Source organism: Notechis scutatus, chromosome 1 (assembly GCF_049901735.1).
Source record: "Notechis scutatus isolate UNSWTSFEM ecotype Mainland chromosome 1, rNotScu1.2, whole genome shotgun sequence".
In the NCBI taxonomy this organism is placed as follows: Eukaryota; Metazoa; Chordata; class Lepidosauria; order Squamata; family Elapidae; genus Notechis; species Notechis scutatus.
The window spans coordinates 34715549-34728132 of record NC_142009.1 but is presented as its reverse complement, the minus strand read 5'-3'; the positions used below and the strand labels follow the sequence as shown (position 1 = coordinate 34728132).

General features: G+C 37.6%; 1 long non-coding RNA gene across 1 annotated transcript; it reads right to left on the bottom strand.

Moving 5' to 3' along the window:
- Positions 1 to 274: 274 nt before the first annotated feature.
- LOC148132742 (uncharacterized) lies at positions 275 to 10462 on the bottom strand. The gene is made up of 3 exons (XR_015748680.1): positions 10357 to 10462; positions 5897 to 5981; positions 275 to 2451 (listed from the first exon to the last, which is right to left on the bottom strand). It is a non-coding gene; the product is annotated as an uncharacterized LOC148132742 (long non-coding RNA).
- Between the last annotated feature and the right edge of the window lie 2122 nt (positions 10463 to 12584).

The following is a 12584-nucleotide window of genomic DNA, read 5'->3' as shown; positions in this document are numbered from 1 at the left end:
AGCTTGGGTGTAGAAGAAGCATTTGTATTTGAGTGCTACCTACCCTTTAATGTTAGCTGTCTTTTTCTATTCATTTTTGTATACTTAAAAAAAGCTCCAAAATATAAAAAAAATCTTTAAAAAAACAACTGCTGTTTAGATATTATTAGTAAAATAGACTATATAGTTTAGATATTATTAGTATGTTTACTAATAATTACTAATAATTACTAATTTACTAATTTACTAATAATTAATTACTAATAATTATTAGTATGTTTATTAGTATGTTTACTAGATATTATTAGTAAAATAGACTATATAGTTAGGTGGCAATCCAGCATGGAGCTCTTTAAAAAAAATGAACATTTTTCAATGAACAAAGCAATGGTCAAGTATGATTATTAAGTCTATAGTGCTACACTCATTAATCTCAATTAAAATAAGCAGTTCTTCATTAGAGCTGCTTCTTATGTGCCCTATTTTATGGAGGACGTGATGTGTCAGTCTTCTATTTTAAGGCATCTTTTATTAGAAGGATTGTCTATCCAAACCCATTTTAAATATAAAGAACCATAAAAAAGTAAGAGCAAAACAGAGCTGGATCAGAACATCCTTTCTGTTCCAGGTCATGCATTAATCAAAATTACGTACTACACATAATGATGACAATGTTATATATAATTTTATTAAATATTTTTAAAGGAAGATAAAAACTAATACAAATAATATAAGTAAGAAAAGAAAAGAGGAAGAAATCAAAGAGATGCTAAAAGCAGAAGAAAGGTATAAAATGAAAGAATAATAGAGAAAAAGGAAAAAGATGTAAAGAAGGAATTTCCATCTTCTTTACAGAAATTATAAGTACAATTATAAATCTGCCTGTTATTCTATGGTTAAATATAATTCCCTTGTTTCTATGATGTATCCTGTTCAGTGATCAAAACCATAAATTGTAACTTCATTTTATCTATTATACAAAAATTCATAAAGAGTTTCCAGTCTGCAATAAACTTAAGCAGTTTTTTTCTCTCATTAAAGAAGTCAATTTAGCCATTTCAGTAAGCTTCATCATCTTCACCAATCCGTTTCTCCATTGTGGGTAGTGCTATATCTTTCCATTTTTGTGCATACAATAATCTCATTGCAAGTATGATAGTAAAAACCAAGTTATTGATTTATTGATTTCTTTCCAACTATTTGTCCACCAATGCTAAAAGGAAAAACACAGGTGTCAATTGGAAACTAATCTTTAAAATCTTCTGAAATGTATGTATGGGTAGTTCTTGACTAATGTCCATTATGGAAAATGCCCATTATGTTTGTAAGTCATGATGATTGTAAAACAGTGTGACCAGAACCATTTTCATGTCCTCTTTTTGGTGGTCAGTAAGCAGCCACCATGTTCATTAAGTGAATGCCATGATTGTTAAACAAACCCAATGTTTGCTAAGGGGTGTTTTTGCTGAAACTGGAAGTAAATGCTGGTTTTTGGCAAAAACATCTTAAATCAAGGCCATATGACTGCCAGATGCTGCAAACCAGAGTGGTATTCAGCAGGTTCTGACCAGCTCTGGAGAACCAGTAGTGGAAATTTTGAGTAGTTCAGAGAACTTGTGAATACGATCTCTGGCTTTCTCCACCCCCATCCATTATCTGCTTCCTGAGTCCCAGTTGATTGGTTGGGTCTTCTTTTGTTGGGAGAATGGAGCTGGAAAGCAGGTTAGTGAGGTGGGGAGGGAATGGGGATTTTGCAGCATCCTTCCCCTGGTGTGCGGTGGGAATGGAGATTTTACAGTATCCTTCCCTGCCATGCCCACCAAGCCACACCCACCAAGCCACGCCCACCAAGCCATGCTACACCCACAGAACCGGTAGTAAAAAAATTTGAATCCCACCATTGCTGCAAACAGTTGTAAATGTGAGCCAATTGCTGAAGTCATATTTCCATGGAAACCTTGGAACTGGGTCATAAGTACCTTTAGGTGTGGGGTTTGTTGGAACTTTGAACAATCACTAAACAACTGGTCATAATTTGAGGACTTCTTGCATCTGAACTGAAAATTTTCTAACTTTTTTACACATCCACCAAACATGATAAAATGTCCCTCCTTGTTGTCCACATTTCCAACATAAATTTGAAGTGCCATTATACACTGTAGACAATTTCTCTGGTGACATTTAGCAATAATATAATGCAGACAATTTTTCAAAAACCAGATTGATGCAGAACTCGCCAAACCAAATTTAAGCTGGGAAAGACATTGTTGCTTCTAAAACATTTACATATTGTCTGGATACATGTAACTCATTAAGCTCAAATATGACAGATTTTGACATGATATGGATATGCAGACATCACATTGACAACCAAGGTAGATATTGTCAGACCATGGATTTCCCAGTTGTAACATATGGCTATAAATATAGATTCCTTTGGATTGTAGTGTTAGAGAAGATTGTTGATAATACCTGAAAGAAGAACAAAATATTCAATAGTATATAAAACTAGCTTGATACCAGTGCTTCTCTACGAAACTATGTGGTCAGGCTTTGTTTTTGGGGAGGAAAATAAGGGGGGGAAATTCTGCCTCTGCCTACCAGCATCCATCGATATTCATATGGCTAGCGTCCTGTCAGTGTGGGAGAGAGTTGAGGGCTGTTTGGAAAGTGAAACAATATTTGTTGTGTGAGCAAGGACACAGCAAGGAGCCTGGGCATGGCTTAGCTCAACTGTTTTTTACTAAACCTGCTTGGTGCTATGAAACTAAAACTGAAACTCTTCTCCTCTGCTTGTGTTTTGCATTTGGAACATATTTCTTTTCAGATGGGGTGGGGGAGTAGAACTCCTTAGCATCAGAGCATGTTAATAATAATATAGGAAATCCTAATGCTCTGATGGTCATTTTGAAAAATCCTTTCTTAGTGAGCACCTAGAAGCTAGGTTGCCCATATACTACTCTTTTACTGATGCATACCAGGATCTTTTCCTGAGATTTTTGATCTGATTACAGGGCTAATAACAACCAGGCCTTCTTGAGTGATTCCATGCCCTGGAAGATTTTGGGAAAGCTCAGGAATTCATATTTACCATGGTGACCATTGGCTTGATCTGATCTTTTTGCATTAAAGCAATTAGTATGTGAATTAAAACTGGAAAACATTATAATTTACCTGCTGCTATGGACAAACATTCTATGAACTGAATGAGATTTACTGCTATCACCTCTATCTGGAGGCTTGGAAATTCTTTCATCCATTCATCTCAAAGTGGGGGTATCTTCGATTTATTAAGGAGTTTTGACAGATGACGCAACACAAGAGACACTTGGAGCATATGCAGAAAAAAACCCAGAAGTGAACCGGGTTGGTCACTGATAAGTGCTCACATTATTTATAACCCACAATGAAGTAATGCAGACAGCACACTTCTCTGCCCTTACAGTGTCAGCCATATCATGCAACCTACTCTCGTCTGACAAAAATCTATCAGAAGCATGACATAAGTGCTACCTTGACATTGTGCAAGTCTTGTTCATAAAATTGTTCAGTTTTCTATGTTCTTGATTTTTCAAGAGCAGATCTGAAAAAGTTAAGTGGGATAATGTCATGAGAATCCCAATCTGGTACAGACTGAGGAAAAAATGGTGATAACAAGTGGGAAATTAAGGGCCTCGACTTACAACAATTCATTTGGTGACTCTTTGAAGTTACAATGGCACTGAAAAAAGTGACTTATGAACATTTTTCATATCTATGACTGTTGTAGAATCCCCATGGTCACATGATTTACATTTGGATGGTTGACAAATGACTCACTTTTATGACAGTTGCAGTGTCCCATAGTCGTGTGATCACCTTTTGCAACCTCCTGATGAGTAAAGTCAATGGAGAAACCAGATTCACTTAACTACCATATTAGTTGTCAACTCATAAAACATTTTGTATACACATTTTATAGTTGACAACAGAAAGAAGGGGGGGAGTTCAAAGAGCAGTGTGGAATCGAAAGTACATTCCATTCATATTTTCTTCAAACACTGATGACTGAAGCTTCTGCCTCGCAAAAATCTAATTGGAGAGCATGATTGATGACTTGGCTATGGATGTGTTTCATTGGATGATGCACCCAGAGGGGTGGGGGGAAAAGCAGGATCAAGGGTGACAGTGAATTTCCTATCTCAGAGTTGGCTATGCCCAGGTAAATGCTAGATGTAGAATGTTAACTTCAAATAAATCTTTTTTAGTTTTGGGAGTGTGGCTCGAGGCTCATGATTTAATTGGAGTAACTGCCAGAATCCTGACATTACTAATTTAACAGCAGCAGTAATTTACTTAACAAATGTTGCAAGAAAGTTGTAAAATGGGGTAAAACTCACTTAACAAATTTCTCACTTAGCAACATAAATTTTGGACTCAATTTGTAGCATATCAATTTCAGACCATGTTCAGAAAATTTGTGTCACTAGAACACAAATAACATATTGCCCAATTTGACAGATGTTCAAAATTCAAATTAGAAAATATTTATCATGGCACATCCTCATCCATTTCTGACACCTAATCTTGGAAAGTAAGTGAAAATGGCATCTAAATTTTTATCTATTTTCCCTTTATGTTCCCCTCCTCGTTTTTTCTTTAACCTCACAGCAGTGTTGGTGGTAATGGTGTCAGTCTCATCAACTATAAGTGATCTTCACTTTGAAGAGCTAGATTGGAGCTATTTAAATGAAAGAATAAACTTTCTGAAATGGCAAGAAGTTTTTCACTAGCTCTTTCTCTTGCTTTTCTTGGTATGACCTCTCATTGCCCTAACCTGATATTTTTTGCATAATGTGCTTTCTGGAGTCTATTAAAAATACATTTCCTTAATCTTGTGGGTTCTGTGCTGAGTGATATATTTGGAAATGAAACTTGAATTCTATCACTATTTATGTAACATTACTATTGCATTTAATAACAAAAAAGAAAAATATATTAAATTAATCATCATCGTACTGGAAATTGCCTATATCACATACCTACCACTTCGTGGATGGGAGGCAAACCTATATTTTAGAGCTGAGTTAAATATAGATAATAGATTGGTATATGAACTACAAAAATGGAGGTTGGCAGTTTACTCAGATGGATATTACAGATGGAGCCATTTCTGCCCATTCCATTATATGTTTAGGGATTTCATAGGTCCAGTTTCTGTTGGAATCTGAAAGAACAACTTTCTTCATGCATAGAATGTTCACACTTTGTTCATGCAGGTCCTATTGCTTCTAACTGGTTTCTTCATTCATCTCTGAGCTCATCACAACATATTTTGCTTGATAGTTCTATGACACAGTTTAGCTTGGGGAAATCACAACAGGAACCTAGTGTTAAGGTTGCCTCTTGCAAGCCTTATCTTGTACCTCTGGATTTTGGTTATGCAGCTCACACTTTTTTTTTTAATCCAAGGCTCTCTGAGCACACAGCTCCGTAACTAAGAAGCCAAATATTCATTCTCTCCCTCAACTCTCTTTTTTCATTGTGAAAACTACAAGAAGTATAATAGAAAATAGCTGAAAGGTCAAAGTATACAACATTGAATTCATAACAAGACAACACACACACACACACACACACACACATCCTGCACAAGTTTTGTTGAATCAGGTCCAAATGTCACTTACGATATTCATAGATGAATGCTGCAGGTATCGAGCTCAGAAATTCCATTCCTTGCTTTACTGCGGTGCGCAGCAGTTTTGTTGCTTGACCTTAAAACTGCCGCTTGATCTTTTCCCCACTGATCCTGCTACAAGCTTTTCTTCCTACACCTGTCTCTGTCTGGACTGCCCTTTTTCAAAATAACCTCCACCTGCCTCTTTGGGTAGTATACTCATCCTTGTATTTTAGCAAATCTGTCAGTTGACCTACTTGCCTGGAAAAAAATCCAGTTCTTTCTCCAGGGCCTTCTCTCCATCTGTGAGGATTTGACCCAACCGAGAGCAATGGAGCCTTTTCATCTATGGCAAGCAATGTGACATTTCATTTGTTATCCCTTTCAAGCGTTAGATGAATGTACAAGAAGCCGGTGACCACATTTAGTGACTGCAGATGGAGAGTCTAAGGGACGTTAATGTGTGGAGATCAATAGGACATGATTGATTTAAAAAGCAGCATCCAGGGAGTATTTAGGTTACTCATCATGAAGATAAGCACAGGTGCATTTTTTAGTGTAAAGTAATAAATGAAATATATGTGCTGTGAAATTATGCTGAAGCCAAACCTCTTCCAAATGACTTTTCCAGGAAAGGCGAGAGGAAGCTGAGCACTGAGCTGGTGCTGTACCAAAAAACAGGTGGGCCATTTGGTATAAGGATCTGAATTAATAACTGTTTTGCTATATTAATTAAATACAAGGATATCATAATGGAAAACACTCTGGGGCTGAATGGTTCAGCAAAATTGGCAGCTACAGAAAGTCATCTGAAGAGTTTGGTTGTTTCCCCCCTCCTCCTCTGAGATGAAATTTTTTAGTCCTGTGTCTATAGATGGGAAATCAGCCTTACTTTTCATCTGTGCCATTTTTGGTATGATTTTCTCCCCACATTCAGTTGATTCTGTTTCTATAATAATCTGCAATTATGGAAATGCATTTAAAATGAATACTACATGAATATTTTACAATATATTCTTTTCCCCAAATTTGCTTTTCTGATTCTTTGATGCTTCTGAGGCAAAGAATGGGTTAAGCAAATTGAAAGTACAGCAAATGGCAGATAATTTAAGTTCCAAATCATGCATTAAACCAGAATATATAAATACATTTCTAAGTGTCCTTAGCTGCATTAAAGTGAATATTAAAAAAAAAACTTCAATTAATCAGAGGCATCCAGAAACTGAGACAGGTAGTCAGGTATATCCCTTCAAAAAACATTATTCTTCTAGGAAGGAGTATCTAACATGAATGGAAAGAAATATGTTTTAAAACATAGTCCAAAGAACACAGCCATAACATTAATGAAATTTGCTCTTAGGATCCCAAGACAATCAGTTTGGAACTGCATTGAACAACTTGATTTTCTCCTCTAAAGATATCACAAGCTTATTTTCTCAAACTGGTGCCCCCCAGCAGTGATGGACTTCATGTCTTATAACCTCTTACTATTAAAGATGTTCTTCCTGAGAGTAATGGAATTTTAGTTCCAAATTACTGGGGGATACCAGTCTGGGAATTGTTTTCTAGTGCTAGGGAGAAAAATTCTGCAGCATTTTTTAAAGCAGTTGCCATTCAACTTGATGAATTTTAGAGATTTTTCAAAAAGAAGACAATTTGGAGATATTATCACAAGGAAAGTTATGTCAATTACTGACTCACTAGATACCCCAGGTAAGTGTTTCTCTGCACCACAGCTTCTCTTACTTTCTATATCTCAATACATTCCAAGAGGTGGCATCCAGAAGGAATTACTGCCATGTCTTTTATAATAGTGGTATGATTGTCACTATAAGAGAGCCACTATATGAGAGAGACTCTGTTTTTGAAAATGGGCTCACAGGATCAGCTGGGATTGGTGTTAGTCTAATGGCCTCCCTGCTGCATAGTAACTTCCGACTAAATTGTTGGAGGCCATCTCAGGGATGTCATTGAAGTTTCCCAAATTTATGGTTCTGGATGAGTTCAATTTGCCTTCTCCAAATTTGGCCTCAGAAGTGGCTCAGAAATTCATGATGGTCATGGGCCTATCTAAGATTATCGCAAGTCTAGTTTGGAACAGTGATCACATGCCAGATCTGATATTCTTATCAAAGCAATGTCAACATGATCTGGTGGGGAATCTAACATTATCCTCCTTGTCATGGTCAGATCATGCCCTAATAACCCTGAGACTCTCTTACACTACCACCCTTCTCAGTGAAATTGTGACAGAGCCAGCTTTGGTTGTACTCATTGACAATCTCTGGCAGGAGAAGGGTGGGGGGTAGTGCAACCATTCTTGCTCTCCTTGACCTCTCAGCAGACTTCAATAACATTGACCATGATATTGTTTTAGCCTGGCTACATGAATTGGGGCAGAGCGGCACAGATTTACACTTGTTCAGCTCCTTGCTCCAGGTTCCAGTCAGCATTGATAGAGAGTGAGAGATCCATCCCCAACTGCTCACTTATGGTGTCCTGCAAGGCTCAGTACTCCTTCATCTTCTATTTAGTATCTACATAAAGCCACTAGCTGAGATAATCCATTACCATGGATATTCTAATGATATCCAGCTCCACAACTCCACATTTAGTGACTGAGTGATGCTGTCTCTACCATCTCATGGTTCCTGGAAGCTGTAGGGACCTGATTGGGGGACAGCATGCATTGCCTGAACCTTAGCTTTGGGTGCATGGAGCCTTAAAAATTTTTGTCATCTTTAGTTCTGAACAGGGTTTCACTTTCCCGTTCAGATCCAGTTCATACTTAGAGATTCTCCTATATTTATAAGTCCTGCTCAAAGAGTGGCTGGCATGACTAGAAAAGCCTTAATATAGCTTCTGTTTGTGCACCTACTGTGACCCTCCCTGGATCTTGACTCCCTGTGCTTAGTTGTTCAAGTCCTACTCATCTCTCATTTGTACCACTGAAATGCATGGTATGGGCCCCATCAGTCAAGTAATTTTGGCTGCCAAGGCCCATGACAAGGGCCTTCTCTGGCATGGTTCATGCTCCTTGAAACATCTTATTGCCTGTAGTGAGATTTGTTCCCATACTTCTGGCTTTAAGACCTGAAGATTTGGCTCTGCTGAATGGCTTGGGGCCTCAAGGGGGGTGTATCACACTGGACATCTTGATAAATTAAGAGGCAATGCCACCTCCCTCCCATACATCCTGTTGCCTCCCTCACATCTTTTAACTCTAATTCTATTTTTGGTTTTAATTTCCATTTTTATTGTTTTAGAAATATTTGTCTTTTATGATTTTAATGCTTTTAATGGTATAAATTGTGCAGAGTCACTGTGAAATAATATGAGTGACAAATAAAACCAACAAATGAACAAACAAACAAACACATAAATATTCATACACCTCTACTTCACAAACTGCACTGGCTATTGGTTTGCTTCCAGGTGCTGTTCAAATTGGTTATGGTTATGATTTTTAAAGCTCTTAATGGCACAGGTCTAGGTTACCTGTTGAAGTGATTCATCCTTCTAGGACAGGGGTATCAAACTCAATTTCATTGAGAGTCACATCAGGGTTGTGTTTGACCTCAAGGTGGCTGGGGGGGCATGGCCAGAGTGGGCATGGCCAGCTCGATGTCACTCGTGTCTGGAATGCCTGTGGTGATCCGAGTACTCTGCCAGTGAAAGTGGGCTCCTAAGCTCTGTATTTGGCTGTGATGGCCTCCTGCAACCCCCTGCCAGCAAAAATGGAGCTGGCAGAGTCACCATGGGCCAGTCCTTTGCTGTTTCCAGGGTGACTCTGCAGGCCAGATCTAAGTATTCCAGGGGCTGGATCTGGCCCCAGGCCTTGAGTTTGACACCTCTGTTCTAGGACAAGCCCACCCCACTCATGCCAGCAAAGAGGGGCCTGTTGGTCAAATCCTGTTGGGATCCAGAAGAACCTACTTTGCCTATCCTTTGGAACATCCTATTCTGCAAGGTGAGATGTACCTTTACTGTCCTATACTTCTGTAAGAGCCTGAAGACCAGGCTCTGCCAGTTGGCCTTGGGAGTACCTCTCTGGAGGTGGCTACTAATTGATAGCAAATCTATCTGCCCCCATACTTCCTACTTCCCCACCTGTCCATCTTTTATTCTCAACCATAATCAATTTTTCATTGTTTATTCTATTGTTCCATTACTTTATTAGAGTTACATTTACACTTCTTTTCATTTCTCCATTTATATTGTTGTAAGCCATCTAGACTAGCCCTACAGCAAAAGAGGAGGCAATTTAAAAAATAAAAAAAATAAAAAAATAAACACATCTGAGGGCAACTTTCCAACCAGCAGGAGGAGCTAAGAGGCAAATTCCTTCTCTCCCTCCAAGATCCAACATTTTTTTAAAATAAAAAACTCTAGTTACAAACAGGAGCAGCTTTACTTTATTGTCTGAATTATTTTTTTAGGTATTCCTCCAGCATTACAAAGATTTACGGATACACGTACACACAGAAGTTTTAACAATAACTTCTTGTACTCAATGCAAGTGAATCCCAATAGGTTTGCTCAGTTAGTAATCTCCTTAAAGACCCAGTACATTATGAAAGTATTATATATATTTATCCAAAGCAATCCCCCACCACCACAAATGCTCCCAAATGCTGCAAAGATTCATATAATTCTCAGAGTTGTAGCCCCACTAAGTAGACCAAACCAGGAAATCAAAGCCATAGGAAGACTACAATTACCTTTCTTGAGATTGGCTATAATAACAGATTCTTGCAAATCTGATTATGCCGTATCTTCCCCCTTGTTTCTTATATTTTAATGAATCAGAGAGGCACCTGCTGGAGCACTTTTTAAACTCCTTTTCCTTGATAGTAGTTTTTGCATGTTTACTCTCTACACAGCATACCTCCTGCCAATTGGCTCAAACAGTTTCTCCCCCCCCCCAAACTCTATTGTAAATTTGGAAGTTACAATAGCAATGTTTATGGTGAGAAGAGAAAATAGCTACCCAACATGGCAATTTTGGGTTTCTGGCAAATGCCCAGGTTTTTTCTTTCTTTCTTTCTTTCTTTCTTTCTTTCTTTCTTTCTTTCTTTCTTTCTTTCTTTCTTTCTTTCTTTCTTTCTTTCTTTCTTTCTTTCTTTCTTTCTTTCTTTCTTTCTTTCTTTCTTTCTTCTCTTAGGAGATGCAATAGACAGGAGAAATGTAAAACAGGGTTGATGCAAGACTTTTTGCTATATAAAGTTTTCAATAGACAGCAGCACCTGTCTGACCTTAGCTGATCTTAGAAAAGCAAAGTAAGCTCAGACCATTTGGTACTTGGACAAGTAATCATCAAGAAATCCAGAGCCCTAGACTAGTGAGGAAAATTGAGAAAAACACGAGAAAATAATGCAAAATGATTTTCACCCTGATGCCCAGAAAACTAAAGTACAAAAATGTCACCATGTGGTCAACAAAACAAAAATCAAGCTTGACTTGATGGAATCTTTATCTGTTAATATAAGAAAAGCTTCCTTTCCAGCCTGTTAAACTTATATATTTTTTTCATTAGCAGCAGCAGCAGCATGAACAATGCTAATATGTCTGTGATCTTTTGTCAATAGATTAGGTGGATCAAAATAGCTAAGATCTCCTATAGTGCTTTGTTTTAGCTTTAATAGTGCAATTAATCTCTGGATTTCTTAAGTAATGTAGTTGGCAAGATGGGAATAGTGGACAAATTTGGAATAATGGCAGCTGTGGTATAAAACATCTGAATGATAAGCATTAGCAATATAATGAAGTATCTTATAATATTCAACACATACAAAATCTTACATCAACTTTGTCCAAGAGCACATGAAATAGCTAAAGTAAATTACTCTCTTTTTTTCTGGATAGCATCGCAATAAATCCTTCATGGTGCTTCAAATGCCACTTGAATTGTTAGACGAGCTTTATGGTCTTCTTGAAAACAGTAAAATAGGTACTACCTCAAATTAATCAGCATGGGTTTAAGAAAATGTAGTTCAAGGTGTGTGCATTATATTCCAATGCAAAAATAGCTTTCCATACTTCTCCTCATAGGATGGTAGTCTGCATCCTATTTTATTGCCTATAGAAGTTTTCTATAAGGCTTAGGGCAACTTTATTTCAGAGTCATATTCAGAACAAACATTGGAAATGATTGGATTTATGAGATAATGGTAATCAGGGCAAAAGCCACACAAGCATTTATTTAAGCATTCTTTAATTAAATTAGGACTTTAAAACTGGGATTAGGAGAAAGAGGAAGAGCTGCAGATGATTGAGAAATAGGCAGGCAGACAGAGTCACTTAAATTTAGGGTCAAATTGGCTATTTATTGAGACATTACTCAGAAGAGTTTAATGAATATCAAATAGAAATAAAAATTCACCACACTTTCACAGGCAACAAGTAAGAGGCTCACTAAATTGTTGAGGTAGAAGCTATTGCTTGGCAAGCATTACATTTGTCAATTCATGTGTTCTTGAAGAAAAAATAATCTTCTTATCATTACCATGGTGACATTTTGTCTGGTTTTATACAGGCATTAGAAGTCTACATATTTTCTAGTAAATGAGGCTGACTCAGTCAATCCCAGTCTTTCAGAAATCATGTACTTGTTCTCTCTGTCTCTGTCTTTGTCTCTCTCTCTCTCATACACACCATTCTATGTTTCAATAGTTCTGGGAGAATAAAGTCAGCTCCAGTTGACTTCCCTCTTTTGACTTGGCTGATAGGGGACTTAATTTCGGAAACCGATGCTGGGAGCCGTTCAGGTAAGTCCATCAACTTTTACATTGAGGTCTCACAGGAGATCTACAACAACTTGCCAACTCACCATGGGACAACTCTCCATGGCCAACTTGCAATGGGACAACTAACTGTGGGACAATTCATTGTGGGACAAGAGTTACACTAATATCAAAGAAATAGTGGAATAGAATCATTAAGGAAAGAA